General features: G+C 42.1%; 1 protein-coding gene across 1 annotated transcript in view; it reads right to left on the bottom strand.

The window, feature by feature from the left end:
- Positions 1-27,313, bottom strand: part of LOC137562114 (zinc finger protein 850-like) — a 184,296-nt gene that overhangs the window by 80,171 nt on the left and 76,812 nt on the right. The gene's annotated exons all lie outside the window — the stretch shown is intronic.

Genomic DNA, 27,313 nt, shown 5'->3' with positions numbered 1-27,313 from the left:
GACCATTTTAGGCAAAGTACGAAACGTCTGTTTTTGTTACATACTTTGTCACTCTCCTCTCCTGTTATGTCTGCAGCTCTCTTTCTCTTCCTTACTTTAGTTTTTCAGTGGTGCTCTCTTGTCTGTGCCTCTGCTTTGCTTTGTCAGCCTCACCAATGGCTGGTCTCTTCTTTAGTCTTTGACAAAAATCATGCTTATTTCTTGCTGCAGTAGAGCATTGTATCATGACTCTAAACTTATTTTTTGCTGCATCATGGCTCTCCAGGCTCCTCCCCCTCACTAGCCTTGAGGCAGGAAACACACTTGACTGTTTTTGTGCGCATTTTCTTCACAGAAAAACTTAGAACTCATGTTAATCAATGGGCTAGTTCACACTTAATATGTTGTTTGCACGCAGAAAAAAACCTGACATTCTGCATGATGACTCCGCACATTTTGTCAGTTTTCTCTATCAATTACATCAGCTGCTATGAAAAAAACGTGCATGTTTTCCTGCATAGAAACACACTTGGTGTTCAGAAAAACTTGCACAGAAAACTGAAAGACAAGTGTGTTCCCTGCCTCAACTACCAAAACCCAACTGCCATTTTTCTCCTGCACATGTTCAACTTTTCTCTCCTCTTTCCTGCAAATGGGCTACCCCTGGCAGCACCTGAAGGCTCCTTCACAGCAGCACTTTTCACAAATAGTAAATATCAGCATGCATGCACCCATCATCACTAGCCTCACTGACAGCATAGATATGCAGCTGTTACAGTCAAAGTGCGGAAAAAAGCAGGCATTCTATAGAGAACCAGGTATTCTACACTTTGCCTGAATGATTTCAGGCATTCTATAGAATGCCTAGGCAAAGTACGTAATGAAACAGACATTTTGTACATTGCCTAATCCCTTTGGGCATTCTATAGAATGCCTGATCTCGTACTTTGCCTGTAACATAAATATATATATATCCACTTTGTTGACAGATACTTTTTAGGTGTAGAGCAGGAATTCAGCTTTTGTATCACACCTGCAATTAAATTATTATGTTAACTTTACTATATTATGAGACGTTCTGACAGTATAGTAAGATATCCTATATAATAAAGCCCCTGCGTCTCTGCGTCCTCCTGTGTCTGTGATTCCAGAACTGACGGTTTGCTGTTTGTAAACCTCATTGTATTGTGGAAAATAATAGCCTTTTCCAACTGCCAAGCAAACAATATCTCACTGTATGCATACTGTATACTTTGGACAGCGGTTGGGCACGAGCAAGCGGGATGCATTCCGGCGGGGGAGGGGGGGGGGGGGTTGGTTAGCAGCCGTGGCCTAGCACCTGTTTTTTAATGGGCACTTATTTTTACTAGTGTATATATATATATATATATATATATATATATATATATATATATTCTACAAAAGTATACTTCATCGAATAATCATGTCAGGCATTTGAAATTAGCATGGGACAGCTTATAATGCTGTTTGTTTTTCATTAGATTGTCATTAACGAGAGTTGAACAGAAAAATTGTCATCTCAGAAAAATGCAATTTGAAGGATTTGCTCCAAATAAATAAACATATTGCTCATGATGACATTATATTCAGAAATAACTCATTTTAACGTTCCTTAGAAATCACAGCTATTGCATGAGACATTCCACAATTGCCTCATCACTTAAGGATCTACTATCACGCAAAAAGGGGGCAGTTAAAATCTGAAAAAACCGACAGGTTTTGGGATAGTCCATCTCCTCATGGGGGATTCTAAGGGTGTTCTTTGTTTTCAACGGCATTTCCTGAACAGCAGTTTAACTGTCAAAATTGTTAGATACCAGCCAGCCTCTCTACTCACATGCACACTATTTTGTCATGTAGACTTTTCAACTGCTGTTCAGGAAATGCTGTTGAAACAAAGTAAATCCTGAGAATCCCCCATGGGGAGATGGACTGGCCCAAAACCTGTCGGGTCTGTCAGATTTTAACTGCCTACTTTTTTTCGTGATAGTGTACCTTTAAAGGGGAACTCCAGTGAAAATAAAATAAGTGCTTAATTTTTACAATAATTATGGATAAATGGTTTATTCAGTGTTTGCCCATTGGGCTTGATTCACAAAAGCATGCTAACTGTTAGCACGCCAGTGAAAAGCTGCTTATCACGTGCAAAATGACTCTTCTCTTTTGCACGCGTAATGTTTTACGGGCACTACTTCACGTGCAAAATCAGCTGCTTCACGTGCTAAGTAGCGTGATAAGCATACTTTACACGTGAAGCAGCTGATTTTGCATGCAAAGTAGTGCACGTAAAACTTTATGCGCACAAACTTTTATGTGCGCTAAGATAGCACGCGAACAGTAACAGCTTTCCCGTGCAAACTACGTAGCACCCTAGTTTGCACGTGCAAAGCTTTTAGGCGTGCTAACTGTGTTAGCACCCTTTAGTGAATCAAGCCCAATGTCAGCCATACAGAGCCCCCTGATGATCCGTTTGAGAAAAGATAAAGATTTCTCATGGGAAAGGGGGCATCAGCCACTGATTGGGATGAATTTCAATCCTTGGACATGGTTTATTTTAAGTTAAAGAGAAACATCTTCACAGTCAGAATACAAGAACAGATACAATATCTCCTAATAAGATAACCATTGCACAGTGGAAATGAAAAACTACTTAGATGTGTGCCTAAAGAAACAATTTTGCCTTAAGTCAACAACACAACAGATATAAAAGACACATTTATAATTCCTTTCCAGAGGAAAAAAAAACAATTCTAACATTGTAAAGATAAAGAAACAAAATACAAAGATTATGACTAAAACTTTCATTATTGTAATAGTATATTTGGAAAGTTACCACATAGCATCAGTGGATGCATCACAAATTTATATACAGGAAAAAAAATGATACATGTGGCTTGGGTACACTAGTAGAAAAAAGGTGACATTTAACCTCCCTGGCGTTCTATTTCCCCAGGATTTCCATTCAAGTAGTGGTTCAATTAATTTCCAATAATTTTCAACCTTTTTTTTTTTTTTTTTTTTGCAATTATTTTTTTTTTAATATTGAATTCAATACCGGTTATTGCATTGAATTCAACAACAAAAAAAAGTGTTTACTGCAAGATGTTGATGACGCTGTGTGACCCTGGTGTCATCAATGCCGATCGCCGGGGGACATGTCATCGCTGAGGGAGAAGCAAAATCCGCACAGGAACATGGAAGAAGGCACTGGGGAAGCTATCAGAGGTACGCGACGAGGGATCAGCACGCCAATGGTGAGTATAATACCCAGATGTGTAGCCAGGTGTGTAGGGAGCTACATGTAGCCAGATGTCAGGGTAGCCAGGTGTGTAGGCAGATGTATAGGTAGCCAGGTGTGTAGCCAGGTATAGGGTGCCAGGTATAGGGTGCCAGGTTTAGTGTAGCCAGTTATGGGGTGCCAGGTGTAGTGTAGCCAGTAATGGGGTGCCAAGCTACCCCCCCCCTTCCAACACCTTCCCTTAAGCTGTGTGCGGCCGGTGGGGACCCCCCTTCTGGGCAGGGAGAGGGGGACCCGTCCTTAGCGGGCTGTGGGGTGTCCCCATTCTATGCTGGCTGGTAGTGACCGGTGGGGACCCCCCTTCTGGTTGGAGAAGGGGTTTCCCCGTCCTTTGCAGGCTGTGGGTGGCTGGGCGGGGGGGTGTCCCCGTCCTTTGCAGGCTGTGGGGGGCCTGTAGGGACCCCCTTCTGGGCGGGGGGGGTGTCCCCGTCCTTTGCGGGCTGTGGGTGGCCTTTCCCTTCCCCCTCCCATCCCCCATGCAAGCCCCTCCCCTTCCCCCTGAACCCCTTCCCTCGGTGTGAGTCCTGTTCTACTCACCCAGGTTGTCTCCAGCGGCGGCGGTGGCAGAATCCCTTCTTCCTCCATCCCCGAAGTCTCATGCTCTGTGTAATTACCGCTACGAGACTTGGTGATGTCACCGAGCCTCGTAGCGGTAACGTCACAGGCCAGGACTTCGGCGTTAAAGAAAGAAGAGTTTCTGCTGGCGCTGCTGGAGACAGCCTGGGTGAGTAGAACAGGATTCACACCGAGGGAAGGAATTCAGGAGGAAGGGGGGGGGGCTTGCATGGGGGTTGGGAGGGGGGAGGGAAAGGCCACCCACAGCCTGCAAAAGGACGGGGACACCCCCCCTGCCCAGAAGGAGGGTCCCCACCGGCCACCCACAGCCTGCAAAGGACGGGGACGACACCCCCCCCCCCCCCGCACAGAAGGGGGGTCCCCGCCGGCCACTACCAGCCAGCATAAAACGGGGACACCCCTCCCCCCCTTGCTGCACAGAGGGGATCCCCGCCGGCCACTACCAGCCCGCATAGAGCAGACACCCGTCCGCACACAAAGGGGGAATCCTTGCACGCAGCACATTCTCTGCCCCGCCAGCTGCACAGGGATTCCCCAGGGTGGCTGGATGCTTGTTCTGTATGCTGGGGCCTGGGGGTAGCACAGATCGCTATCCACAGCATACAGTCAGACATCCAGCCATCCTGGGGAATCCCTCTGATGAGGGAAAATTGCAGCGGGCGGTGCAGAGAAACAGGAAATCTCCCTGGCGGGATTGACAAGCTCAGCTCGTCCAAAACACTTTCAGCAAGTTTTTGCTGGACGAGCTGAGCTCGTCCAGAACGCTAGGGAGGTTAAAATAAGTATACACGAATATCAGTTACAATTGTATAACCCTTTAGCGTCTTGGAATGTTATTCATTTAATAGTGTGCACTCTGCTATACATTGTATTCTTCATGTTACATCTGCTATTGTAATCATGTTACATCTGCTATTGTAATCACCAGTTCGGTACTTTATAGTTATACCAGTGTCCATATTTGATGTATATCATTGTCTGTATCATTATGTATCCCTTGTTTGTTTTCCTACTCTGTACAGTGCCACAGAATATGTTGGCACTTGAAAAATAAATACTCCTATGAAGTTGTTGCTTACTGTAGGGATTATTATGTGACAGCTGTGAGCCTTTTACCAACAGGCTATAGGCTTGTTCAAGTCCTCAAGGGGGATTCTCAAGATTTCCTTCATTTATAAAAGCACTCCCTGCTATAAACCTCAGTGTACATGTGTGACTATAGTGTGCCAAGCAATTAAATTGGGTAGCTTATCTCTGCCTGTTTGCATAGCATGCATAATTGCATAGGAGTGTAAAATCAGAGCTGGGTTGTTATATCGCCAAACTCCAGATTGAGTGCAGTGCAGGTATAGCTAATACTGTTATTGATAAAATATAGCTGAGTACTGTTATTTGCTGCCATGTAGGATTACTGGTTAAAAAAACTTGGCTAAAAGATTAGTACTAGGCTCACTTATAGCAGGGTTAATGTTAGGGAATGGGGCTGAATGTTACATTGAGGCTTAGTTATAGGAAGGTTAGTGTTTTATGAGAGGTTAGTAAAAGGTTAGATTTGATAGTGTTAAGAGGTACGGGTTAATTTAATATTGGGATGTGTTAGAGGTGATTAAGTGATGACAATAGTGGCACACAAATTACTGACACTTAGATAATATTACAGTATCATGACTGATATTCAGAACAATGGCACTCAAATAAACACACACTTCTTTTAAATATATGCATAATGCACTCTCCTCAAAACTTTTAGATTGTTATACCTCTCTTTTATAATGTTACATCACCTTAGCATGATAGCGCTACATCTGATAATTTACGTGAACATTATGTCATCTGTATTAACATATTTTTTACACTTGTGATTTCATATACACTCTTTATGGACAATTTTATTTGCAATTAACTTTATAAATAATAAACAAAGTTGACACAAAAAACACCTTTCAGCAAGAAGTTAAATCTCTTGATCACAAGCAAAAAAATATTTTCTGTATAGCCCAGGCCTAACACTGGCAGCATCAGTGTTTCCCCTCTAACAGGTTTACTTTTGTACAATATAAAATCAGACATGTGTCTAGAGTTGAGCTGAAATTTTCGTAATTTCGCATTACTATAATTACGCATGCGAAATTTGTGATTACGATGCGAAATTAGCGTAGCGAAATTGCCATTAAAATCGTAATTGAAAATACCGTAAGCGTAATTTTCAATGCGAAATTTCGCGTTTCGTTCATGCCGTAATTTCGCATTAAACGCTACCGTAATTTCGCGTTAAACCGTAACGCTCCGTATAATATAAAAAAGCCGCCGACTTTAAGGGGTAATAGCAAAGCCCCCTTAAATGCTAAGAGCCTCAAATTTGGAGAATATATTAAGGAGATCAGGAGGAATAAGAGGAAAAAATTTTTTTTCAAAAAGACCTTATAGTTTTTGAGAAAATCGATGTTAAAATTTCAAAGTAAAAATGTATACATTTAAAAACCCGCCGACTTTAACGGTTAATAGCAAAGCCTGCTTAAAGTTTAGGAACACCAAATTCCTAGGGTATATTAAGGGGATCAGTGGGAATAAGAGGAAAATTTTTTTTTTCAAAAACACCTTATAGTTTTTGAGAAAATCGATTTTTAAGTTTCAAGGGCAAAAATGTCTTTTAAATGCGGAAAATGTCAGTTTTTTTTGCACAGGTAACAATAGTGTATTATTTTCATAGATTCCCCCAAGTGGGAAGAGTTTTACTTACTTCGTTCTGAGTGTGGGAAATATAAAAAAAAAACGACGTGGGGTCCCCCCTCCCAGACCTCTTTAACCCCTTGTCCCCCATGCAGGCTGGGATAGCCAGAATGCGGAGCACCGGCCGCGTGGGGCTCCGCACCCTGACTATACCAGCCCGCATGGTCCATGGATTGGGGGGTCTCGGAAGGGGAGGGGCAGCCAAGCTTTCCCCTCCCCCTCCGAGCCCTTGTCCAATCCAAGGACAAGGGGCTCTTCTCCACCTCCGATGGGCGGTGGAGGTGGAGGCCGCGATTTCCTGGGTGGGGGGTTCATGGTGGAATCTGGGAGCCCCCTTTAAAAAGGGGTCCCCCAGATGCCCACCCCCCTCCCAGGAGAAATGAGTATAGAGGTACTTGTAGTACCCCTTACCCATTTCCTTTAAGAGTTAAAAGTAAATAAACACACAAACACATAGAAAAAGTATTTTAATTGAACAAAAAACATAACCACGAAAAAAGTCCTTTAATATTCTTAATTAACCATTAATACTTACCTGTCCCTTTAAATAAATGATCCCACGCAATATCCTCGGAAATGTTCTATCAGTTACAATGTAACAAAGTTATTACAATATAACAACTTTGTTACATTGTAACTACGCCGCACCCGACGTCACTCACCGCCGCCGCCGCCGCCGCGTCTGCGCTGCAGGACCCGACAGAGCTCTGAGCTATAGCTCAGAGCTCTCAAAAGCATCTTTGTATTTGGGCTCCAAGGAGCCCCATTGGTCCTTAGCAGACCAATGGGGTTCCTTCTGATTTGAAGGAACCCCATTGGTCTGCTAAGGACCAATGGGGCTCCTTGGAGCCCAAATACAAAGATGCTTCTCAGAGCTCTGAGCTATATAGCTCAGAGCTCTGTCGGGTCCGTGCAGGACGCTAAGTCCCCGCCGGCTCCGCTGTCCTCCCCGCCTCTCCCACATGTCACCCACATGTCACCCACATGTGGGTGACATGTGGGTGACAGATGTGGGCGGGGTGGACAGCGGGAGCTGCGGGGACTTAGCGTCCTGCACGGACGCGTATGCGGCGGCTGAGCGGCGAGTGGCGTCGGGTGCGGCGTAGTTACAATGTAACAAAGTTGTTACATAATAACTTTGTTACATTGTAACTGATAGAACATTTCCGAGGATATTGCGTGGGATCATTTATTTAAAGGGACAGGTAAGTATTAATGGTTAATTAAGAATATTAAAGGACTTTTTTCGTGGTTATGTTTTTTGTTCAATTAACCATTTACCGCCATCCTAACGTATTAAAACGTCATGCTTACCGCTATTAACAGCAACATGACGTTTTAATACGTCGCGCATTCCCGCCGCTGCTACCGCCGTGTGTCCGCCGCTACCGCCGCCATTACCGTCGGGATCCCGTGCTGGGCGATTGGGGAAGAGGACTGAACAGTCCTCTACCCAATCGCAGTGCCTGGAGTGAATGGACGTGACCGCGAACAGCGGCTACGTCCATTCACATAAACAGGAAATGTAACAGTTTAATAAAGTGTGTAAAAAAAAAAAAAAAAAAAAGTGAACACGTCCTATGAGTGTTCACCAGCGCCATCTTGTGGCCAAAAAGTATATTACACTTACAAAATACATACATTTTCAAGTATATACACATCATTAATAAAATTAAACTTCCAACCCTCCCCCCCAAAAAAAACACTTGTAAAAAAAAAAATCAGCTTAAAAAAAATAAATAAATAGTTGCCTTAGGGACTCAGCTTTTTTTATTCTATATTTTATGGGGGAAAATTAATTTTAATTTATTACATAGGGGCTTGTAATTATGGCCAGAACAAACAGAAAAATAACCACTTATATTTCAAAATAATATACTGTCGCCATACATTGTGGTAGGGACATAATCTAAACGGTTTAATTATCGGGACCACTGGGCAAATAAAACGTGTTTGTTTTATCCACAGGAGAATGTTTAATTTTAAAACTATAAAGGCTGAACACTGAGAAATAATGATTTTTTTTCTTTTTTTTTCTGTTTTTCTCATTAAAATGCATTTAGAATAAAAAAATTCTTAGCAAAATGTACTATCCACAGAAAGCCTAATTGGTGGCGAAAAAAACGAGGTATAGATCATTTTCTTGTGATAAGTAGTAATAAAGTTATTAGGGAATAAAAGGGAGGAGCGCTGACAACTGAAAATTGCTCTGGTCCGTTAGGATAAAAACCCTTGGGGGTGAACTGGTTAAAATACTTTTTCTATGTGTTTGTGTGTTTATTTACTTTTAACTCTTAAAGGAAATGGGTAAGGGGTACTACAAGTACCTCTATACTCATTTCTCCTGGGAGGGGGGTGGGCATCTGGGGGACCCCTTTTTAAAGGGGACTCCCAGATTCCACCATGAACCCCCCACCCAGGAAATCGCGGCCTCCACCTCCACCGCCCATCGGAGGTGGAGAAGAGCCCCTTGTCCTTGGATTGGACAAGGGCTCGGAGGGGGAGGGGAAAGCTTGGCTGCCCCTCCCCTTCCGAGACCCCCCAATCCATGGACCATGCGGGCTGGTATAGTCAGGGTGCGGAGCCCCACGCGGCCGGTGCTCCGCATTCTGGCTATCCCAGCCTGCATGGGGGACAAGGGGTTAAAGAGGTCTGGGAGGGGGGACCCCACGTCGTTTTTTTTTTATATTTCCCACACTCAGAACGAAGTAAGTAAAACTCTTCCCACTTGGGGGAATCTATGAAAATAATACACTATTGTTACCTGTGCAAAAAAAACTGACATTTTCCGCATTTAAAAGACATTTTTGCCCTTGAAACTTAAAAATCGATTTTCTCAAAAACTATAAGGTGTTTTTGAAAAAAAAAAATTTCCTCTTATTCCCACTGATCCCCTTAATATACCCTAGGAATTTGGTGTTCCTAAACTTTAAGCAGGCTTTGCTATTAACCGTTAAAGTCGGTGGGTTTTTAAATGTATACATTTTTACTTTGAAACTTTAACATCGATTTTCTCAAAAACTATAAGGTCTTTTTGAAAAAAAAAATTTTCCTCTTATTCCTCCTGATCTCCTTAATATATTCTCCAAATTTGAGGCTCTTAGCATTTAAGGGGGCTTTGCTATTAACCCTTAAAGTCGGCGGCTTTTTTATATTATACGGAGCGTTACGGTTTAACGCGAAATTACGGTAGCGTTTAATGCGAAATTACGGCATGATACGACTGTAATGCGAAAATTACGCGAAATTTACGCTTACGCGAAATTTCGCGAAATCCTTCTTCATTACGATTATGTACTTACGGCCATAATCGTAATTACACTAATTACGCGAAATTTCGCAAAATCGTAATTAGGTCATTACGCTCATCTCTACATGTGTCATCCAGTTATGAGTCACACATGCAAAAGCCATTTCTGTATAATATCTAACTTATTAACATGATTTAAAGAAAGCAAAATAACAATACAATCAATATTACAGATCAGGAAATCAGTAGGTTTATAGTTACCTGGTAGAAAGTAGTATTGGGTCCCCTTATTCCTGTGATCTCTCTGTGAGCCTTCTGCCTGACTGAGGTCTGACCCATTTTATATTCACTTCTCCTCCATTTACTAAAATGAAGTGGTTTTGGATTGGTTGAAAATGTCGTATTGTTAACAACAAAATGTCTATTTACAGACCTATGAAAGGACAGTTTCAAGACCTCTTTACTGAAACTCCCACCCACCCAGCAAGGTGTTAATTTCATTAACATTCCACAGTATAAACAAAAGGCAAATTGAAGGAATGATCTAAGCTGGAGATCACTAACATAACAATAGATGAATACAATGAATAGGTCAGTAGAGGATGGACAGTTTCAGTGCTCTCCCCATGCAGAAAAAAATGTTCAGTACCAGATGAAAGATACTTATCTCTCAATCTTTCAGATCTGATCTGCAGATTACTGTGCATTAAACAAGGTGTGTACAAGAAAGGAAGTAAATAAAATGTAATCTTATGCTTGGTAAACACGATACAATTTTCTGTTAGATTTACCTGCCAGATCGATTTTTTTTCAATACTTCTATGGAAATCAATCGGAAAATGGATTGCAATTAAGATCGGACGTGTTGGAAAAAAATCAATCTGGCAGGTAAATCTAACAGAAAATTGTGTAATGTGTACCTAGCATCAGATTAGTAAAGAGAAATCTTTAGAATGATCAGTCTTTCAAACGTTCAAACCTATGTGTTAGATTAATTTCTCAGATTGTTATCTGAACGGTGTACCCAGCTGAAGAATAGACTGTGTAGGTATGGCTCTCCTGCTACATGGAGGTGGTAAAATTGGCCTTTGATCTTTTATTTTTCAAATACTTTTATCTCGTGTGTACCCAGCTTTTTGCATCTTGAAAAGGCAGATAGTTTTGCTATTGGTTATTCAGACTCATCAATATTCTGCAGTATCTTTTACTGCTTTATAATCATTACTGTAGTGCTAAAGCATCCCACATATCCCTCTTGATGAGTATAGTTTGCACAGAAGACTTTTGGCTTTCTTTTGGCTTTCTCTGGAAATGACAAGGGCAATTCAACTTTTGTTGAGGAAAACTGAACATTTTTGGATGGTCTCTGTGTATTACATAGATTAATGTGACACATTCTAAGTTTGTTGAGGAAAAACTGTGTTCAGGTTATCTCCATATAGTAAAGGCAGGCATTGTTTCAGCTTAATATATTTTGTTTTTAGGTGTTGAACAAACATTTGCTAATTGCTTTTGTGGCAAGAAGGAATTTTCTGGAGGGTCTCATCATAACAGCTCCTTAAATAGAGTACAGAGCGTATTGCAGCTGAGGCTCCACTAAAGAATATTTTCAGCTTATGGTCACTGATGGTTCTAAAAAATGTGTTAAAATAAAATTGCAAAATGATTTGTGCAGGAGTGATCTGTGTTTATTGCAAATATTTAGTTATTTATATGTTTGTTTTTAACAAAAGTGGAATTTCCATTTAATTACATGTGCCGTAACACTAGGCATTCATTGTTAGTTGTTATCACAGAACATCCAAAATAATATGAAATATTAAACACTCAAACTGACCTTTCTAATATATATATATATATATATATATATATATATATATATATATATATATATATATATATATATATATATATAAAGATTCCTGCTCTTGGCACACTTGATCATTATAATCAGATTGACTTGGACACAGCTACAAGGTCATGTGCCGTAACACTAGGTATTGATTTTCAGTTGTTATCACAGAATATCCAAAACAATATAAAATATTAAGCAACAAAAACACTCATACTACAAAACACCCAGCTCTCTACAAAACACCCAGCTCTCTACATTCTACTGATGAAATCTCCCTCCATGCAGGGGCTCCTCTAGCTACCTAATGCTTGGGGGCACCTCTAGCTACTTTACACTGATGGTACTTCTGGTTACTTAATACTTAGGGGCACCTGTTGTTATCTATGACAGGCAAGGGAAGTAAGAGAGAAGTGATATCTGGGCCAGCCAGCACACTTGCGCTGCAGTTGGGCGAGGGTTTGTAGGTTCATAGAGGGGGAAATGTAAGGTGCCAGGAGATCTGTGCCTATAGGCTTCTGTGAGGTAAATCCGGGCCTGCAAAACTATGTAGGTATGGGATCAAAAAGACCCCTAAAGGTGTCTTGTGAGATCTGACACAAAAATGTCTGCAGCACATACATTAGCGCGCCTGAACTCAAAACTTGCTCTCTGCTCTAGAAGATAAGCAACAGCACAATAACCTTTAATAAGACATGTCTGTGTTACAGCTGATACAAATCCTGCAACAAATCTGCAGTGTGCCTACTTCCTGCTTTCATGAAAGGAGACATAGGGTTAACATCCTGCGTTTACAAATTAGCTGCAAATTAGCTTGTCACGGCAGCCAGCTGACACCGCTGAGAGATCAAATTACAGTTGATCAGTCACAGATGAAGCTAAACTCTCTACATACATGCAGGGCGCATTTCTCCATGTTTTCCTTCTGTCCTGTGAAAGAGTTCATGTCCACTTTAAAATGACATTGTATGGATAGAGATATGGAAGCAGCCATATTTCTTTTTAAACAATACTTGTGTGGTTGTATTTTTGGTTTTCTGCCATTAATGATTTATGCCACAACAGATCAGGTGTTCTGACTAAAAGTTGAACGAACTAAGCATATGCTGAATGTCTGAAGCCAGAAAGAGCAGCAGAATAGACACAGACATTCCTTAAAGGAGTAAATGGCAGCTTTAATTTGAGGTGTATCTTTTACATACTTGAAAATTCTATAGAAAGAAATAAACAGCAAACTCACACACAACCATTCACATAATCTAAAAGAAATCAGAACAGGCCACCATGTTCAGTCCAGATGTCCACAAGGCTTTAGTCATTGGTCCTCTGACTGCTCTGCAGGTAGAAAGCCCATACATAGCACACTACAATGCACTGTGCATTCTGGAACCTGTCTACCATGGCTGGCATGAGGCTCCTGGTGATTTGCACGTCAGTATCACTCCAGTGCTGCGTAATATGTTGGTGCTTTATAAATACAATAAATAAATAAATAAATAAATATGTGACTGGACCAGATAAGTTAGCCATCACTCCCCAAAGGAATCAGTTAGCCGTAGAGGCCCATGGCCATGTCATCTAACCACAAGGATATTACTTTTCTCTAAGTCTCTGAGAATCTTATGTTTTCCTATTTTGGTGCTTCCAAGACATCACTGACTGATTGCTCACTTACTAGTAGACCCCCAACAGGCAACAATGTACTGAGATAATCAATACAGTTACAGTGCACAGAATCATGTCACTAGCTGCCCATCAGAAGAGCACCCAATGTAATCCCTCCCATTGTCACATTTTACTCTTCCTACCATCATGTTTTGGGATGTGAGAGAAAAACTGTGGTCCCAGAGATGACCAACACAAACATGTGGAGAACATACAGACAATGTATCTAGGCTGGAAAAGTGCTGCAAGGCAAGAACAATAATCACTACACCTCTGTGCTGATAAGTGCCTCTCCTAACCGGTGAGCAATATGCTGCGAACATCCGCTGTTTGCATTTGCGCCGAACAGCGAACATTTAGTGTTTTTAATTCCCCCCCCCCCCCTATACATTATTATTGACCTAAATTTTGACCCCTTACCTCACAGTTATCAGACACATGGCAGCCAATCAGCTAGCACCCCCTCCTGGACCCCCAAAAAGCAGTTGCGGTGGCCATATTGGATCAGTTCTCTGCTGGCTGGCTACTTGGGCTGGCTACTTGCTGCAGATAGGTAGGGAAAGTATTAGCTAGGCCTGTGTTCTTGTTCCTCACTTGTTGTGAAAGCATCCAAAACAGCCCTGTTGAGGCTAGCGCACATCGGTCTCCAGTGTTTTTTGTGTGTGTGACACTTCACAGCCCACTGACACCCAGAGCTATGTGCGCACAACTGCTGTGCTGTTGCCTCATTAAGTAGCAGGCACAGAATCACTCCAATGCATTATTATTTCACTGTATTCTGATAGTAATATTGCATTTCTCTGTCTGTGACACTCCACAGCCCACTGAAACCCAGAGCTGTACATAATGTGATTTCTGCCCTTTAGGGATTAAAAACCGACTTTGCGTCAGCTCCGTAATTTTTGGTGGGACTTTTGGCATGGATCCCCCTCCGGCATGCCCCTATTCAGGTGTTAGACCCCTTGAAAAAACTTTTTCATCACTTTTGTGGCCAGAAACAGTCTTTGTAGGTTTTAAAATTTGCCTGCCCATTAAAGTCTATGGCAGTTCGCTAGATTTGCCTGTTCATGAACATTTGCGGAAGTTGGCGTTTACCATTCGCGAACGGAAAATTCTATGTTCGCAACATCTCTACCTGTTCGTAGTTTTCTTATTATAATAAATAGACACATATCATTATATTGAGCATTATTATGTTGACTTCACATCAACACTTTATTATTATTATGCAATCATTGTACATAGTGATAAGAGAGTGGAAAGGTAATTATTCATATAAAAAGGAACATATGCATATAGAAGCATAGCAGATAGCTCTCTTGCATTACAGTGCTGAGGTTCCAGGCTCAAATCTGGGGTGGGGCAGTATTTGCATAGGGTTTGTATGTTCTCCATTTGTAGTATGGATTTTTGAACACACTTCCCTCTCACATCCCCAAGAAGGTATAGATAAGTGAACTGTTCCCTCCCCAAGTGAATTGGACATTGAGCTATTAGGCAGTGGCTATTATAATGATTAGCTTTTGAGGTCCTCTAAGGGGCACTTAGTCCCATGACTATAAACTGTCTAAAAAACTGCTGAACATGTAAGCACAGCGTAATTACAATGCTTGGTGTGATTTGACTTCTTAAAACAGAAGGAAACTTGCAATAATTCAGCTATAAGTGAATATTTGTGGTTACCCACAATGCACCACTGCTGCATAAGAAAATTATCTCTTTATGCCCCTGAAGTTTCCTTCTGTTTTAAGAAGGCAAACTACACTTAGCATTGCTTTTTAGTAGTAGTGCTTTTCAGTCTCTTTTAAGCCCCATCTACATTATACAATTCTGCATGTGATTTGATCGGATCAGATTTGATTAATCGATTAAATCCAACATGTCCGATCGGGATTTGATTTGATCCAATCAGTATGGTGGTCGAATATCAATGCAAAACAATGTCAAATCGATCACACTACCAATCAAATCGAATCCTGATTGGTCGGATTTAATCAATCAATCGAATTCAATCTGATCGAAATGTAGAATTGTATTGTGTAGATGGGGCTTTAGACCTCTATACTTTCCTAGTGGTTTGGGTGACCCCGAGCTGCTCGGTTGCTCATAAAATCAATGTAAACATTATTTTTATAAAATAATTTGGAACCCAAATTCAGAACTTAAGGTATTTGCTAGAAAAGGAATATTTATACAACATAAACAAATAGTATGTGACTCAGCTCAGGGGGTACTGACCAAACACTGGCTTTCATAAGAATTCACTCCAAGAGAGAGCTCTACATCATCACATACAAATGCCTTGTTTATTTACATTCACTAAGGATCCATTCAGACACTACAGTTCCCCAGTATGTGATGAATGTCTATTTTACATACACGCTTCCCCTGAACTTGTTTGGAGAAACAACACCTGCAAGTAAACTGTGGATCGCTCAGTGGATCGCTCAGAAACAGCCGTATCAGTCCGCTGACAGACTGTACACACGCCGGACTGTCGCTGGAACGCCCACCCAGCAGGAGGTGACGACGGACCCGTCGTTGCCTGCAGTCCGGCGTGTGTATGGACCTTAAGAGCTACAAACTCCTCCTCCTTTCTCCACTGGAAAGCTGTGTCTAATGCCATCATTGATGAGTGAAAATACCAATATTCTTTTTCGCATTAATTTTTGCAAACATTGGGTTAAATTGTTTTTTTTTAGTAAAAATGCAATCAAAAATAAATTTTGGGGGTTTTTTTTGTATTTTTTGCAAATTTTTGAGGAAAAAAAATATGGATTTTTTTCATGGTAAAAAATGTGCATTTAAAAAGATCATTTTCTGAACTCTCAGGCTTTTTTGTACGGTTATCTAACTATTTTTTTGTGTTTTTGTGATAAACACAAAAACACAAAAATACTAGATACTTTGGCAAACATTTTCTGGAAATTGAAAATAGAACACTCTGCATTTAATTTATGTATAGCTCATGCAAAGTAACAGGTAGATTTACATTTCAGGAACAGCTAAGCCTTAAAGAGACACTGAAGCGGAAAAAAAATGATGATATTATGATTTGTATGTGTAGTACAGCTAAGAAAAAAAACATTAAGATCAGATACATCAGTCTAATTGTTTCCAGTACAGTAAGAGTTGAGAAACTTCAGTTGTTATCTCTATATTAGATAACTATATTGAATTCAATACCGGTTATTGCATGGAATTCAACAACAAAAAAAGTGTTTACTGCAAGATGTTGATGACGCTGTGTGACCCTGGTGTCATCAACGCCGATCGCCGGGGGACATGTCATCGCTGAGGGAGAAGCAAAATCCGCACAGGGACATGGAAGAAGGCACTGGGGAAGCTATCAGAGGTACGCGACGAGGGATCAGCACGCCAATGGTGAGTATAATACCCAGATGTGTAGCCAGGTGTGTAGGGAGCTACATGTAGCCAGATGTCAGGGTAGCCAGGTGTGTAGGCAGATGTATAGGTAGCCAGGTGTGTAGCCAGGTATAGGGTGCCAGGTATAGGGTGCCAGGTTTAGTGTAGCCAGTTATGGGGTGCCAGGTGTAGTGTAGCCAGTAATGGGGTGCCAAGCTACCACCCCCCCCTTCCAACACCTTCCCTTAAGCTGTGTGCGGCCGGTGGGGACCCCCCTTCTGGGCAGGGAGAGGGGGACCCGTCCTTAGCGGGCTGTGGGGTGTCCCCATTCTATGCTGGCTGGTAGTGACCGGTGGGGACCCCCCTTCTGGTTGGAGAAGGGGTTTCCCCATCCTTTGCAGGCTGTGGGTGGCTGGGCGGGGGGGTGTCCCCATCCTTTGCAGGCTGTGGGGGGCCTGTAGGGACCCCCTTCTGGGCGGGGGGGGGTGTCCCCGTCCTTTGCGGGCTGTGGGTGGCCTTTCCCTTCCCCCTCCCATCCCCCATGCAAGCCCCTCCCCTTCCCCCTGAACCCCTTCCCTCGGTGTGAGTCCTGTTCTACTCACCCAGGTTGTCTCCAGCGGCGGCGGTGGCAGAATCCCTTCTTCCTCCATCCCCGAAGTCTCATGCTCTGTGTAATTACCGCTACGAGACTTGGTGATGTCACCGAGCCTCGTAGCGGTAACGTCACAGGCCAGGACTTCGGCGTTAAAGAAAGAAGGGTTTCTGCTGGCGCTGCTGGAGACAGCCTGGGTGAGTAGAACAGGATTCACACCGAGGGAAGGAATTCAGGAGGAAGGGGGGGGGGGGCTTGCATGGGGGTTGGGAGGGGGGAGGGAAAGGCCACCCACAGCCTGCAAAAGGACGGGGACACCCCCCCTGCCCAGAAGGAGGGTCCCCACCGGCCACCCACAGCCTGCAAAGGACGGGGACGACACCCCCCCCCCCCCCCCCCCGCACAGAAGGGGGGTCCCCGCCGGCCACTACCAGCCAGCATAAAACGGGGACACCCCTCCCCCCCTTGCTGCACAGAGGGGATCCCCGCCGGCCACTACCAGCCCGCATAGAGCAGACACCCGTCCGCACACAAAGGGGGAATCCTTGCACGCAGCACATTCTCTGCCCCGCCAGCTGCACAGGGATTCCCCAGGGTGGCTGGATGCTTGTTCTGTATGCTGGGGGTAGCACAGATCGCTATCCACAGCATACAGTCAGACATCCAGCCATCCTGGGGAATCCCTCTGATGAGGGAAAATTGCAGCGGGCGGTGCAGAGAAACAGGAAATCTCCCTGGCGGGATTGACAAGCTCAGCTCGTCCAAAACACTTTCAGCAAGTTTTTGCTGGACGAGCTGAGCTCGTCCAGAACGCTAGGGAGGTTAAAATAAGTATACACGAATATCAGTTACAATTGTATAACCCTTTAGCGTCTTGGAATGTTATTCATTTAATAGTGTGCACTCTGCTATACATTGTATTCTTCATGTTACATCTGCTATTGTAATCATGTTACATCTGCTATTGTAATCACCAGTTCGGTACTTTATAGTTATACCAGTGTCCATATTTGACGTATATCATTGTCTGTATCATTATGTATCCCTTGTTTGTTTTCCTACTCTGTACAGTGCCACAGAATATGTTGGCACTTGAAAAATAAATACTCCTATGAAGTTGTTGCTTACTGTAGGGATTATTATGTGACAGCTGTGAGCCTTTTATCAACAGGCTATAGGCTTGTTCAAGTCCTCAAGGGGGATTCTCAAGATTTCCTTCATTTATAAAAGCACTCCCTGCTATAAACCTCAGTGTACATGTGTGACTATAGTGTGCCAAGCAATTAAATTGGGTAGCTTATCTCTGCCTGTTTGCATAGCATGCATAATTGCATAGGAGTGTAAAATCAGAGCTGGGTTGTTATATCGCCAAACTCCAGATTGAGTGCAGTGCAGGTATAGCTAATACTGTTATTGATAAAATATAGCTGAGTACTGTTATTTGCTGCCATGTAGGATTACTGGTTAAAAAAACTTGGCTAAAAGATTAGTACTAGGCTCACTTATAGCAGGGTTAATGTTAGGGAATGGGGCTGAATGTTACATTGAGGCTTAGTTATAGGAAGGTTAGTGTTTTATGAGAGGTTAGTAAAAGGTTAGATTTGATAGTGTTAAGAGGTACGGGTTAATTTAATATTGGGATGTGTTAGAGGTGATTAAGTGATGACAATAGTGGCACACAAATTACTGACACTTAGATAATATTACAGTATCATGACTGATATTCAGAACAATGGCACTCAAATAAACACACACTTCTTTTAAATATATGCATAATGCACTCTCCTCAAAACTTTTAGATTGTTATACCTCTCTTTTATAATGTTACATCACCTTAGCATGATAGCGCTACATCTGATAATTTACGTGAACATTATGTCATCTGTATTAACATATTTTTTACACTTGTGATTTCATATACACTCTTTATGGACAATTTTATTTGCAATTAACTTTATAAATAATAAACAAAGTTGACACAAAAAACACCTTTCAGCAAGAAGTTAAATCTCTTGATCACAAGCAAAAAAATATTTTCTGTATAGCCCAGGCCTAACACTGGCAGCATCAGTGTTTCCCCTCTAACAGGTTTACTTTTGTACAATATAAAATCAGACATGTGTCATCCAGTTATGAGTCACACATGCAAAAGCCATTTCTGTATAATATCTAACTTATTAACATGATTTAAAGAAAGCAAAATAACAATACAATCAATATTACAGATCAGGAAATCAGTAGGTTTATAGTTACCTGGTAGAAAGTAGTATTGGGTCCCCTTATTCCTGTGATCTCTCTGTGAGCCTTCTGCCTGACTGAGGTCTGACCCATTTTATATTCACTTCTCCTCCATTTACTAAAATGAAGTGGTTTTGGATTGGTTGAAAATGTCGTATTGTTAACAACAAAATGTCTATTTACAGACCTATGAAAGGACAGTTTCAAGACCTCTTTACTGAAACTCCCACCCACCCAGCAAGGTGTTAATTTCATTAACATTCCACAGTATAAACAAAAGGCAAATTGAAGGAATGATCTAAGCTGGAGATCACTAACATAACAATAGATGAATACAATGAATAGGTCAGTAGAGGATGGACAGTTTCAGTGCTCTCCCCATGCAGAAAAAAATGTTCAGTACCAGATGAAAGATACTTATCTCTCAATCTTTCAGATCTGATCTGCAGATTACTGTGCATTAAACAAGGTGTGTACAAGAAAGGAAGTAAATAAAATGTAATCTTATGCTTGGTAAACACGATACAATTTTCTGTTAGATTTACCTGCCAGATCGATTTTTTTTCAATACTTCTATGGAAATCAATCGGAAAATGGATTGAAATTAAGATCGGACGTGTTGGAAAAAAATCAATCTGGCAGGTAAATCTAACAGAAAATTGTGTAATGTGTACCTAGCATCAGATTAGTAAAGAGAAATCTTTAGAATGATCAGTCTTTCAAACGTTCAAACCTATGTGTTAGATTAATTTCTCAGATTGTTATCTGAACGGTGTACCCAGCTGAAGAATAGACTGTGTAGGTATGGCTCTCCTGCTACATGGAGGTGGTAAAATTGGCCTTTGATCTTTTATTTTTCAAATACTTTTATCTCGTGTGTACCCAGCTTTTTGCATCTTGAAAAGGCAGATCGTTTTGCTATTGGTTATTCAGACTCATCAATATTCTGCAGTATCTTTTACTGCTTTATAATCATTACTGTAGTGCTAAAGCATCCCACATATCCCTCTTGGTGAGTATAGTTTGCACAGAAGACTTTTGGCTTTCTTTTGGCTTTCTCTGGAAATGACAAGGGCAATTCAACTTTTGTTGAGGAAAACTGAACATTTTTGGATGGTCTCTGTGTATTACATAGATTAATGTGACACATTCTAAGTTTGTTGAGGAAAAACTGTGTTCAGGTTATCTCCATATAGTAAAGGCAGGCATTGTTTCAGCTTAATATATTTTGTTTTTAGGTGTTGAACAAACATTTGCTAATTGCTTTTGTGGCAAGAAGGAATTTTCTGGAGGGTCTCATCATAACAGCTCCTTAAATAGAGTACAGAGCGTATTGCAGCTGAGGCTCCACTAAAGAATATTTTCAGCTTATGGTCACTGATGGTTCTAAAAAATGTGTTAAAATAAAATTGCAAAATGATTTGTGCAGGAGTGATCTGTGTTTATTGCAAATATTTAGTTATTTATATGTTTGTTTTTAACAAAAGTGGAATTTCCATTTAATTACATGTGCCGTAACACTAGGCATTCATTGTTAGTTGTTATCACAGAACATCCAAAATAATATGAAATATTAAACACTCAAACTGACCTTTCTAATATATATATATATATATATATATATATATATATATATATATATATATATATATATATATATATATATATATATATATATATATATATATATATATATATATATATAAAGATTCCTGCTCTTGGCACACTTGATCATTATAATCAGATTGACTTGGACACAGCTACAAGGTCATGTGCCGTAACACTAGGTATTGATTTTCAGTTGTTATCACAGAATATCCAAAACAATATAAAATATTAAGCAACAAAAACACTCATACTACAAAACACCCAGCTCTCTACAAAACACCCAGCTCTCTACATTCTACTGATGAAATCTCCCTCCATGCAGGGGCTCCTCTAGCTACCTAATGCTTGGGGGCACCTCTAGCTACTTTACACTGATGGTACTTCTGGTTACTTAATACTTAGGGGCACCTGTTGTTATCTATGACAGGCAAGGGAAGTAAGAGAGAAGTGATATCTGGGCCAGCCAGCACACTTGCGCTGCAGTTGGGCGAGGGTTTGTAGGTTCATAGAGGGGGAAATGTAAGGTGCCAGGAGATCTGTGCCTATAGGCTTCTGTGAGGTAAATCCGGGCCTGCAAAACTATGTAGGTATGGGATCAAAAAGACCCCTAAAGGTGTCTTGTGAGATCTGACACAAAAATGTCTGCAGCACATACATTAGCGCGCCTGAACTCAAAACTTGCTCTCTGCTCTAGAAGATAAGCAACAGCACAATAACCTTTAATAAGACATGTCTGTGTTACAGCTGATACAAATCCTGCAACAAATCTGCAGTGTGCCTACTTCCTGCTTTCATGAAAGGAGACATAGGGTTAACATCCTGCGTTTACAAATTAGCTGCAAATTAGCTTGTCACGGCAGCCAGCTGACACCGCTGAGAGATCAAATTACAGTTGATCAGTCACAGATGAAGCTAAACTCTCTACATACATGCAGGGCGCATTTCTCCATGTTTTCCTTCTGTCCTGTGAAAGAGTTCATGTCCACTTTAAAATGACATTGTATGGATAGAGATATGGAAGCAGCCATATTTCTTTTTAAACAATACTTGTGTGGTTGTATTTTTGGTTTTCTGCCATTAATGATTTATGCCACAACAGATCAGGTGTTCTGACTAAAAGTTGAACGAACTAAGCATATGCTGAATGTCTGAAGCCAGAAAGAGCAGCAGAATAGACACAGACATTCCTTAAAGGAGTAAATGGCAGCTTTAATTTGAGGTGTATCTTTTACATACTTGAAAATTCTATAGAAAGAAATAAACAGCAAACTCACACACAACCATTCACATAATCTAAAAGAAATCAGAACAGGCCACCATGTTCAGTCCAGATGTCCACAAGGCTTTAGTCATTGGTCCTCTGACTGCTCTGCAGGTAGAAAGCCCATACATAGCACACTACAATGCACTGTGCATTCTGGAACCTGTCTACCATGGCTGGCATGAGGCTCCTGGTGATTTGCACGTCAGTATCACTCCAGTGCTGCGTAATATGTTGGTGCTTTATAAATACAATAAATAAATAAATAAATAAATATGTGACTGGACCAGATAAGTTAGCCATCACTCCCCAAAGGAATCAGTTAGCCGTAGAGGCCCATGGCCATGTCATCTAACCACAAGGATATTACTTTTCTCTAAGTCTCTGAGAATCTTATGTTTTCCTATTTTGGTGCTTCCAAGACATCACTGACTGATTGCTCACTTACTAATAGACCCCCAACAGGCAACAATGTACTGAGATAATCAATACAGTTACAGTGCACAGAATCATGTCACTAGCTGCCCATCAGAAGAGCACCCAATGTAATCCCTCCCATTGTCACATTTTACTCTTCCTACCATCATGTTTTGGGATGTGAGAGAAAAACTGTGGTCCCAGAGATGACCAACACAAACATGTGGAGAACATACAGACAATGTATCTAGGCTGGAAAAGTGCTGCAAGGCAAGAACAATAATCACTACACCTCTGTGCTGATAAGTGCCTCTCCTAACCGGTGAGCAATATGCTGCGAACATCCGCTGTTTGCATTTGCGCCGAACAGCGAACATTTAGCGTTTTTAATCCCCCCCCCCCCCTATACATTATTATTGACCTAAATTTTGACCCCTTACCTCACAGTTATCAGACACATGGCAGCCAATCAGCTAGCACCCCCTCCTGGACCCCCAAAAAGCAGTTGCGGTGGCCATATTGGATCAGTTCTCTGCTGGCTGGCTACTTGGGCTGGCTACTTGCTGCAGATAGGTAGGGAAAGTATTAGCTAGGCCTGTGTTCTTGTTCCTCACTTGTTGTGAAAGCATCCAAAACAGCCCTGTTGAGGCTAGCGCACATCGGTCTCCAGTGTTTTTTGTGTGTGTGACACTTCACAGCCCACTGACACCCAGAGCTATGTGCGCACTACTGCTGTGCTGTTGCCTCATTAAGTAGCAGGCACAGAATCACTCCAATGCATTATTATTTCACTGTATTCTGATAGTAATATTGCATTTCTCTGTCTGTGACACTCCACAGCCCACTGAAACCCAGAGCTGTACATAATGTGATTTCTGCCCTTTAGGGATTAAAAACCGACTTTGCGTCAGCTCCGTAATTTTTGGTGGGACTTTTGGCATGGATCCCCCTCCGGCATGCCCCTATTCAGGTGTTAGACCCCTTGAAAAAACTTTTTCATCACTTTTGTGGCCAGAAACAGTCTTTGTAGGTTTTAAAATTTGCCTGCCCATTAAAGTCTATGGCAGTTCGCTAGATTTGCCTGTTCATGAACATTTGCGGAAGTTGGCGTTTACCATTCGCGAACGGAAAATTCTATGTTCGCAACATCTCTACCTGTTCGTAGTTTTCTTATTATAATAAATAGACACATATCATTATATTGAGCATTATTATGTTGACTTCACATCAACACTTTATTATTATTATGCAATCATTGTACATAGTGATAAGAGAGTGGAAAGGTAATTATTCATATAAAAAGGAACATATGCATATAGAAGCATAGCAGATAGCTCTCTTGCATTACAGTGCTGAGGTTCCAGGCTCAAATCTGGGGTGGGGCAGTATCTGCATAGGGTTTGTATGTTCTCCATTTGTAGTATGGATTTTTGAACACACTTCCCTCTCACATCCCCAAGAAGGTATAGATAAGTGAACTGTTCCCTCCCCAAGTGAATTGGACATTGAGCTATTAGGCAGTGGCTATTATAATGATTAGCTTTTGAGGTCCTCTAAGGGGCACTTAGTCCCATGACTATAAACTGTCTAAAAAACTGCTGAACATGTTAGCACAGCGTAATTACAATGCTTGGTGTGATTTGACTTCTTAAAACAGAAGGAAACTTGCAATAATTCAGCTATAAGTGAATATTTGTGGTTACCCACAATGCACCACTGCTGCATAAGAAAATTATCTCTTTATGCCCCTGAAGTTTCCTTCTGTTTTAAGAAGGCAAACTACACTTAGCATTGCTTTTTAGTAGTAGTGCTTTTCAGTCTCTTTTAAGCCCCATCTACATTATACAATTCTGCATGTGATTTGATCGGATCAAATTTGATTAATCGATTAAATCCAACATGTCCGATCGGGATTTGATTTGATCCAATCAGTATGGTGGTCGAATATCAATGCAAAACAATGTCAAATCGATCACACTACCAATCAAATCGAATCCTGATTGGTCGGATTTAATCAATCAATCGAATTCAATCTGATCGAAATGTAGAATTGTATTGTGTAGATGGGGCTTTAGACCTCTATACTTTCCTAGTGGTTTGGGTGACCCCGAGCTGCTCGGTTGCTCATAAAATCAATGTAAACATTATTTTTATAAAATAATTTGGAACCCAAATTCAGAACTTAAGGTATTTGCTTGAAAAGGAATATTTATACAACATAAACAAATAGTATGTGACTCAGCTCAGGGGGTACTGACCAAACACTGGCTTTCATAAGAATTCACTCCAAGAGAGAGCTCTACATCATCACATACAAATGCCTTGTTTATTTACATTCACTAAGGATCCATTCAGACACTACAGTTCCCCAGTATGTGATGAATGTCTATTTTACATACACGCTTCCCCTGAACTTGTTTGGAGAAACAACACCTGCAAGTAAACTGTGGATCGCTCAGTGGATCGCTCAGAAACAGCCGTATCAGTCCGCTGACAGACTGTACACACGCCGGACTGTCGCTGGAACGCCCACCCAGCAGGAGGTGACGACGGACCCGTCGTTGCCTGCAGTCCGGCGTGTGTATGGACCTTAAGAGCTACAAACTCCTCCTCCTTTCTCCACTGGAAAGCTGTGTCTAATGCCATCATTGATGAGTGAAAATACCAATATTCTTTTTCGCATTAATTTTTGCAAACATTGGGTTAAATTGTTTTTTTTTAGTAAAAATGCAATCAAAAATAAATTTTGGGGTTTTTTTTGGTATTTTTTGCAAATTTTTGAGGAAAAAAAATATGGATTTTTTTCATGGTAAAAAATGTGCATTTAAAAAGATCATTTTCTGAACTCTCAGGCTTTTTTGTACGGTTATCTAACTATTTTTTTGTGTTTTTGTGATAAACACAAAAACACAAAAATACTAGATACTTTGGCAAACATTTTCTGGAAATTGAAAATAGAACACTCTGCATTTAATTTATGTATAGCTCATGCAAAGTAACAGGTAGATTTACATTTCAGGAACAGCTAAGCCTTAAAGAGACACTGAAGCGAAAAAAAAATGATGATATTATGATTTGTATGTGTAGTACAGCTAAGAAAAAAAACATTAAGATCAGATACATCAGTCTAATTGTTTCCAGTACAGTAAGAGTTGAGAAACTTCAGTTGTTATCTCTATATTAGATAACTATATTGAATTCAATACCGGTTATTGCATGGAATTCAACAACAAAAAAAAAGTGTTTACTGCAAGATGTTGATGACGCTGTGTGACCCTGGTGTCATCAACGCCGATCGCCGGGGGACATGTCATCGCTGAGGGAGAAGCAAAATCCGCACAGGGACATGGAAGAAGGCACTGGGGAAGCTATCAGAGGTACGCGACGAGGGATCAGCACGCCAATGGTGAGTATAATACCCAGATGTGTAGCCAGGTGTGTAGGGAGCTACATGTAGCCAGATGTCAGGGTAGCCAGGTGTGTAGGCAGATGTATAGGTAGCCAGGTGTGTAGCCAGGTATAGGGTGCCAGGTATAGGGTGCCAGGTTTAGTGTAGCCAGTTATGGGGTGCCAGGTGTAGTGTAGCCAGTAATGGGGTGCCAAGCTACCCCCCCCCTTCCAACACCTTCCCTTAAGCTGTGTGCGGCCGGTGGGGACCCCCCTTCTGGGCAGGGAGAGGGGGACCCGTCCTTAGCGGGCTGTGGGGTGTCCCCATTCTATGCTGGCTGGTAGTGACCGGTGGGACCCCCCTTCTGGTTGGAGAAGGGGTTTCCCCATCCTTTGCAGGCTGTGGGTGGCTGGGCGGGGGGGTGTCCCCGTCCTTTGCAGGCTGTGGGGGGCCTGTAGGGACCCCCTTCTGGGCGGGGGGGGTGTCCCCGTCCTTTGCGGGCTGTGGGTGGCCTTTCCCTTCCCCCTCCCATCCCCCATGCAAGCCCCTCCCCTTCCCCCTGAACCCCTTCCCTCGGTGTGAGTCCTGTTCTACTCACCCAGGTTGTCTCCAGCGGCGGCGGTGGCAGAATCCCTTCTTCCTCCATCCCCGAAGTCTCATGCTCTGTGTAATTACCGCTACGAGACTTGGTGATGTCACCGAGCCTCGTAGCGGTAACGTCACAGGCCAGGACTTCGGCGTTAAAGAAAGAAGGGTTTCTGCTGGCGCTGCTGGAGACAGCCTGGGTGAGTAGAACAGGATTCACACCGAGGGAAGGAATTCAGGAGGAAGGGGGGGGGGGGCTTGCATGGGGGTTGGGAGGGGGGAGGGAAAGGCCACCCACAGCCTGCAAAAGGACGGGGACACCCCCCCTGCCCAGAAGGAGGGTCCCCACCGGCCACCCACAGCCTGCAAAGGACGGGGACGACACCCCCCCCCCCCCCCGCACAGAAGGGGGGTCCCCGCCGGCCACTACCAGCCAGCATAAAACGGGGACACCCCTCCCCCCCTTGCTGCACAGAGGGGATCCCCG

This window comes from Hyperolius riggenbachi, chromosome 3 (assembly GCF_040937935.1).
Source record: "Hyperolius riggenbachi isolate aHypRig1 chromosome 3, aHypRig1.pri, whole genome shotgun sequence".
Lineage (NCBI taxonomy): Eukaryota > Metazoa > Chordata > Amphibia > Anura > Hyperoliidae > Hyperolius > Hyperolius riggenbachi.
This window is presented reverse-complemented; position numbering and strand designations above follow the sequence as displayed.